Below are 8,241 nucleotides of genomic sequence, written 5' to 3'. Positions count from 1 at the left end.
TAGGACCTCCTCCATTTGTGGGTGCCTCTCCTATGTTCCCACAAGGCTTAGTTCCATCAGGTCTTAACCATCCAAGAGCTATCTTGCCAGGAAATTATCCCGCTAGCCAGATACCTTTCTTATTCCCCCTCCAGGAGTTTATTTTGTACCTATCATGGCTTTGATGGTCCTTCCTAACATGAACCTCGGGATCCAAGTATGGTACATCGACCCCCCTACAAACACTCTACCTGGTTAGCCAAGACCGTATCACACTTTGACCCCGGTTCAACCAGTCCCCATGACCCCTAGCACTACCTCAGTCTCATCATAACCTCAACATGAACCAGCTCCTGTTTAATATCAACTAGCCAGGGGAGAAAAGCCAAAAGGAAAGATTCAAAGTAAAAGGCTCCCCAACCTCCTCCATCCCTTAAGTCCCCAAAGCTTAAACCCTCGTGCGCTTTGTGTGACGTTGTTGGGCATGCCACCAACAATTGTCCTTAAGTTCCTCAACTTAAATTGTTGGTTCATGAAGTGTTCCCTGAGTCAAATATTCCGGAAGTCCATGTTAACATGCCTATCCCACCTAAGAAACTCAAAACGGTTCCCACAAACCATCCTTGTTCCCTCTATGACCTTCATGGTCACTATTCCCATTGTTACCCTCGTCTTGATAAATTTTTTGATTGCCTTCAGGAAATTCGTTAATACTAGGCCACTCGTAGTAGAGCCTCCACTCCTCTACTTGTGGATTTTGGTACCACCAGTCAACCAGAATAGGGAAACTCTCGCCCTGCTATTGTGATCCCTCCCCCCGATGTCGAGATGACGGATACCATAGGCCCCATTCTTTACTTGTAGTCATCCTTGAGTTCCTTGCCAGCAGACCTTTCCGAGGTTGTTGCACACATTTTTATTGAACCTTTTTCGAAAGAATCTAAATTCTCAACATCAGTAGAACCTCCATGTATCATTCCGTTGTTTTCCATTCAAGAGGATGCATATGTGAACCTTATTCCTCAGTTTGATGCGCTAGGTAATGTTGTCGCATCATGTAGTCAGTTTTCCTCCCATTCGCCCATCCCCCAGCCTGATGAGGACACCATGGAAGCTATGTCTACCCTTGATTACCCCTACACTTGAGTAAGGGGGCATTTCTTCCAAAGGATTTCGAAGTCCATCTCCTTCCTAATTCTCCCAACGTGCTCTACCTCTAGAGATGTTGCTCACCACACATCCCTTTTATTTGCATATCTTTATTTCTATGATAAAGTTAGGTATGTTGCAGCATCTCATATGTTATCTTTTGCACCTTTCATATGCACCCATCATCCACACCATATATCATTCATGCTGATAGTGCAAGTCGCCTCTCCCGGAATCTAGCCTCGACAACCTGGGCCATTTTGACCCCTTTGAATACATTAGTCCTTTCAAATGTCATCTGCATTAGATCTGCCACCAATAATCGGGATCAATATGATGCAGTGATAGGTTTTTAGTGGATGCCCTTGCTCATCGAATCCTTCATCTTCTTGTTCATTTAGATTCCTTACTACTTGTCATGCAATTGAATGGTGTGTATCATGTGCATAACCAAGTCTTATTTAGAAAATATCTACAACTTAAGTTGTTGGTACGTGAATTTGAATCTATTAGTTTTAGTCATGTGCCTAGAGCCAAAATTCCCTATGTATATACCATCTCAAACAACATTCTAGATTGGCATTTATCACATATATACCACAGAATACAACCATAAACAAGATAAATGGTGAACCATAATCGTCATATAAAATGCATAATCATATTATGTATCATATAGGTGTTTAGGGCCCTTAGCTCTAAATTCATCTGGTATGCCCATAACATACTAAGGGCCACATAGGCACCTACATCTCCTTTGGAGGATCTCATGCCAAGTTGGATTGAGATTCTTGAATCCCTTTTTTGAGCACTCGGAACACAACGACGCTCCACAAACTCCTCTTGCTAGGGGGAATCATTCCCACCTTTGCATACCAGATCAATATCCCATACTTGGGGCATGATGTTTTTTTTCCCTTGTCCGTCTTCTCAATTAAGTCTCATCCTATATCCCACTAGATCTAGGTATGAACGATTTTCCTCCCATTCCTTGGATAGCTTGTCCTACTAGCTTTTTTGGTGAGCCATATGCACATCCCATATCATAGATGTTTGATACCATATCTTCAAATATTCTACTCTATGTCCACGTAGTCCCCATGTTTGACTTAGTGGATGGGAATGATTCTAGACCTCCTACAGTAGTTCCTTCTCATTTTCCTCTTCCCTTAATCCTTCACCAGGAACCATTGTTCCAAGAAGCATTAAGGCCATCCTTAGGTAAGTAAGGCCACATTCCTGAAAGTGTAGATCCTAATTTCGATGGTTTCTTTATCTACTACAATATTTGTAGCTCAGTTCGATGAACCATCAGCACTATTGGAAAGCTCTCACCGAGCTCTATAATGAGTCTTCCTCAGTTTTTGATAATTTGACACTTCACCACAAATTCATTCTTCCAAGAAAGGTCACTTCATCGTCTCTCAAAATCCAATTTCATCATAAAGAGACACTTGTAATTTGAGTTCAACCTACTCCTAATACTTTTCATACCATATGGTGACTTTCATCATGACTAACCATCATGTAATCATGTTTTCATGGTCCACATTGGGCCTAGTCTATGTGGCAATGTCATCGAGTCAACCATGTTTAGAGCATCCGTGATGAGTCAACCTTGCATTCTTGGAGTCTATTTCATGTCCCATCATCTCATGTCCCAGTATTCCATCCATATTTTGATATCGTTCATCCTGTGTTGCCTATTTCGGCCTCTAGTCATATTGTCCCCATCCCCTCCAAAGTTGAGTCAATTGTTGCGAGGTCAACCATGCACTTTATGCTCTAACAAGGGTAGTCTTCTATTTTTCCATTAGTCTCGTTTCCCCATTATCCCTGGTGTCAGTCCAACAGTCCCATTACTCTTTTCCCTCGTGCTCTAGTTGAGGATCATCATTGCCTCGTCTATCATGGGCCCTATTCTGTTGACATCAGCTCATTTATTTTGGAAGAATGACCTAAAGGGTAGTGTATCTCATCTCCAGCTTCCATTCTTGTTCGATGCCTTAGATCTAGCAGAGTGTCTCATTATTTCCCTTTGACTTAGTCGTTTCATGTTCGTGATCCATACACTTCATGGTCTAGTGATGCAACAGATTGTATCAGTGTTTCCTGGGTGTGTGTGAGATGTTTTAGGCCTCATGAGGGGGTGGCCCTTCAGGAAGCCTTGGACATGCCCGGATGCATACCTGTTATGCTACAACATCAAATTTAGTTCCGTAGAGTTGATGTATTTGGTTCCTACCAGTATTAGTGTCCATATCATGCACATCTCCTTCAGATGATCTATTCATTTTTGGACAGCCCTTCCTTATTTAGCAGGGCTTCTTCGGTTGTTCTACCCTCCCTTCCACCCATTTCTTGAGAGAAGGGGCTTTGTATGTCATGTACTCATATATTATTGTATTTAGTCCTGGCTCATGTTTTTACCAAATGCATTATGTATATGGGACACAATGTATTATTGGCTTTTTTATGCCAGCATGTCATGTGCCATTCAACATGTACTTCATTGCTTAGTTTTATATTTCTGGGCGAACCATTATTTTTGTACTAAGTTATCTTGTTGGGTATGAGTATGCCTCCCTCACCTCATTGAGGTCTGGTACCACAGCATAAAAGGGGACATGCATTAGTCTCACCCCATCTGTCATTGTCCTCTCTCAGCTTTAGCTTCATTGGTCTCTCTCTCTCCTTGAGTCCCCTATTTTGTCTAAGTTATTATGTCTTTACAATGTACTTTGGTCATATGTTTTGCTCCTAACACTCGTACATTGGGGGACAATATGTTATCACCCAAAAATTGATCATCTAACCTAATTTACTAGATGGATCGAAGTATACCATGTAAAGCCAATTCTACCATAGTAAAATTGCCTTCACTGTGAGAAATTACCTAACAAACCAGCTTTATTAAGTAATTTATAGTTAAACCCATGAAGAATAATTAAATAAATCATTATTTATTTGATTTTCTTCTAGGAATAATTAATTTAACCACTATTTTCTTATTATTCCTTGTCAAATTTGACTCAGTCATGAAAAATAAATAGATAAATCAATAGTTTTCTTATTTTTCTCCAAGAATAATCAATTAATCACTAATTAATTATTATTCTTTGTTAAATTTGACTAAATCCCTTAGGAATAATTAAATAAATCCTTATTTGTTTCTTATTCCTTAAATAATTCATTGAGATAATAAATAAATCATTTATTTATTTATTATTTCTAAATAAAAGTTTAAATATTTTTTCCCTCCTAAACAAATATAATAAAATATTCCAAGTGGTAATTCCAAGAATGGGATCAATAATATTTTATTATTGCTCATTATTCGAAGATAACTCAATATTTTGTTATCAAAGAGATTTAGAACAGTTGGTGAAGGAGCGCGTTGTTAAGGCGCTCCGTAAGCAAAGTTCACGGGTTCTAGTCTCGCTGATACTAAAAAATCCAGCATGTTTTCCGCTGGTGCGGCTCAGGCCGGGTGCGATCCTTGGGTGATTTTGACAGCTTAGATGCCCCTGAGTCGTGGCCTCTCAGCCGCAGGGTAAGAGTGATTTTCAGGATTCACCCACTTATCAACAAAAAAAAAAACTCAATATTTTGTTATAAATAGGAGGGTTTTCCATGCATTATCCACTTTTGATTATTTTCACGTTGGGGGACAATATGTTATCACCAAAAAATTGATCATCTCACCTAATTTACTAGATGGATCGAAGTATACCATGTAAAGCCAATTTTACCCTAGTAAAATTGCCTTCACTGTGAGAAATTACCTAATAAACTAGCTTTATTAAGTACTTTATAGTTAAACCCATGAAGAATAATTAAATAAATCATTGTTTATTTGGTTTTCTTCTAGGAATAATTCATTTAACCACTAATTTCTTATTATTCCTTGTCAAATTTGACTCAATGATGAAAAATAAACAGATAAATTAATATTTTTCTTATTTTTCTCCAAGAATAATCAATTAAACACTAATTAATTATTATTCTTTGTTAAATTTGACTAAATCTCTTAGGAATAATTAAATAGATCCTTATTTGTTTCTTATTCCTTAACTAATTCATTGAGATAATAAATAAATCATTTATTTATTTATTATTTCTAAATAAAAGTTTAAATATTTTTTCCCTCCTAAACAGATATAATAAAATATTCCAAGTGGTAATTCCAAGAATGGGATCAATAATATTTTATTATTGCTCATTCTTCGAGGATAATTCAATATTTTGTTATAAATAGGAGAGTTTTCCATGCATTATCCACTTTTGATTATTTTCATTGTTGCACTCATTTTTGTAACTCTGATTATTTTGATTGTCACACACCATATTTCTTATGGGTTTATGCATTATAAAGGGGAGAGACTGTCGAGAAGCTGAAAAAGTTTGAGGATAGCCAAGAACCCGTCCCATAGAGGGGGACTGGTAACATTTATTTGTTCTCTTCATAGGTGTTATTATTAAATTATTCTTTGGGGTTATTACTCTTTCTTTCACTGTTTAACTATGATCATAACATAGATCAGAATTTTGGTAGGTTTTGTTTCTATCAATAGCTACAGATCCATACTGTTTAGTAGTCATTTATATTGTTGAGATTATTTTTCATCCACAATATTAATTGGGTTCTTGTCATACATCATTGAGAAGAAAAAACTACAACGCTCCTTCTAGACTCCAGTTCACACAGAAAAATTTGTCCATATGGAACAATTTATTAATAGCTATTATATTGTTCTACTCCAACTTATTGGCCTATAAGACTCACCCAAGAATTTTATAATGAGAGGGTCTACTAGGTTTCCCTTCCACGGTGTCTCTTGTTTGGAATGGATGGTAGTACACATCATGATTACATGTAACTATGCACTCTACTTTTCTACAATTATAAATACATATTTATTTGTTTATCTTTTTCGTATTATTCGCATTCCATGGTTGGTATGTGCTTAATTATATCCTTAATCAATTCAACACATTTTAAAACTTACTAAAGTGACTATCAGGGAACCATGTTCCTACTGAATATGCTTGAATACTAAATGATTCATGTAGCCAGTAATAATAAATTATTCAATCTTTATTATGTACTTTTTCTATATAGGTTCTATTACACACGGGTTATGAATTTTGTACAATATTCACCACATACTTCACCTCATAGAATTATGTAGAAACATCCATATGTGATGTTTTTTTGAACACTCGAACATAGAGTTATTAGTAACAATTTGATGTTATAAAAACATATACATATATGTTTTTTGTTCGAGGGAATCTATACGCACATCATTTCTTTGTATGGATCTAGGATTGACATATAAGAAATCATTTTTATCATATTAATTTATGGGATGTAAGAAATATGAACCTTATATAATGATAATCACTTGTCAAAGGCCGTGGATTATTTTGTATTAGAAAGTGGTCTGAAGATAATTCTATCTCCCATTTTCATGAGATAGAGAAATCTACCATAATAAAAATTTGTATATAATATTTCCATAGATACTTTGGTGTGTAACAATTGATTTTATGGCCCTTCTTTTCCATTAATATTTTAATTAGATATAAACAGGTATATATATACCAAAAATTTATTTTTCCATTTCCTTGGTATAATGGCTAAATTAAGACAATATACTTGACTCCTTTTGGTATAAATATCACCAATAAATTCCTTACCCCATGTCGTTAAATCTATTAAATTGAGAAGTTTATTTATTACTGTTTCTTTTCTCATTTATCTTTTCTTCCTACCTCTTACCTTACTAAGGGCCTTTTAGATTAACAATCAAACATATTGTTTCCTAATAATACAATCCTCACATCCTAACTATAGAAATAGACAGTATCAAGTCACTACTACCTCTTCTCCTCAACTTATTCAAGAAGTGTTTTATTGCTAATTAATTCCAATTTGCAAGTATTTCACTTACACCAACCATAAGTTTGTAGAACATGACACTTCATTTTCTAGTGACACCCAAGTCTTATCTAGCTTATGCTCATTCGATTTATCAACGCATAGTGTCCTTATAAGTCAAAAATGATTTATCATCTTCTCTCAATCATTGCTTTCTTTTAACCAATGTTCATGACCAAGTGTAATATTGGCTAATTCTTGCCATAATTCTCTTAAAATGTCAAAGAATATGAGTTGCTAGATTTTTAAAACCCCATCATATATCTCTTCTCATTTAGTATGAGATTGATTTGAGCTTCTAGCATTTTTCACTTTCCTTACAACTTTCTTAAGTACCTTATTACACAAACATATCATCGGTCTGTACAACATAAAATCATCTCAGCATTTTGTCTCCTTTCATGGCTTTCCCTTAGGCATAGTTTTTGAACCTCGATCTGATACAATATGTAACATACTTGGTTTCCCACTCAATTTTTTTCCTTCATATACAGTTATAGAATTCTTCTCCACATTCATTCCTTACTTACTTAAGATACTAGCCTTAATGTTACCTCCATGGTTGAGTGCATATAACCACTTAAGTAATATTAACTAAGGACAATTGCAATTTTTTTTAGTTATTCAAATGATTATGAAATTGGTACTCAAATTAACTACCTTTTTATTGGAATTCTACACAGTTTCCAAAGGGGTAAGGGAATGAACTGCATTTGGGTGACCTTTCCCACCATGCGCCATGTTATGTTCATCAATAGGTATATATTATAATGATATATTATTTTCCTTCAATAGTTCATTCATTAAATGTAATTTTATGCAGGGGAATATATATGTATACCATTTGATTAGTTAAAGGTAAATCTCACTTAACCTAGTGATTAGTATTTAGTTACTATGACAGAAATAATTTATTTTGTTACAATCTATTTCTGAATGTGGACACGTCTGAAGACTTACACATGGAGGGGCCTTATGACACTCGACATTTCCACAATAGCTATGGGTCTTTGAATCACATAAACTCCATGTGAATTTTGGTACCCTCTATGCCCGAATGGTGCAGATCATTCACCCACTATGCAAGGGTGATGATTTCGTAGGGAAACCCTAACCTTTTCTTGTTCTCTAGCTATCATAGATTCAATGTCTCTACAGTTTCTATGTCA

Source organism: Pinus tabuliformis, chromosome 4_1, assembly GCF_031772625.1.
Source record: "Pinus tabuliformis cultivar Carrire ecotype Pingquan chromosome 4_1, CPIR1, whole genome shotgun sequence".
NCBI classification, from domain to species: domain Eukaryota; kingdom Viridiplantae; phylum Streptophyta; class Pinopsida; order Pinales; family Pinaceae; genus Pinus; species Pinus tabuliformis.
The sequence above is the reverse complement of the archived record's forward strand: the minus strand, read 5'-3'. Positions refer to the sequence as shown.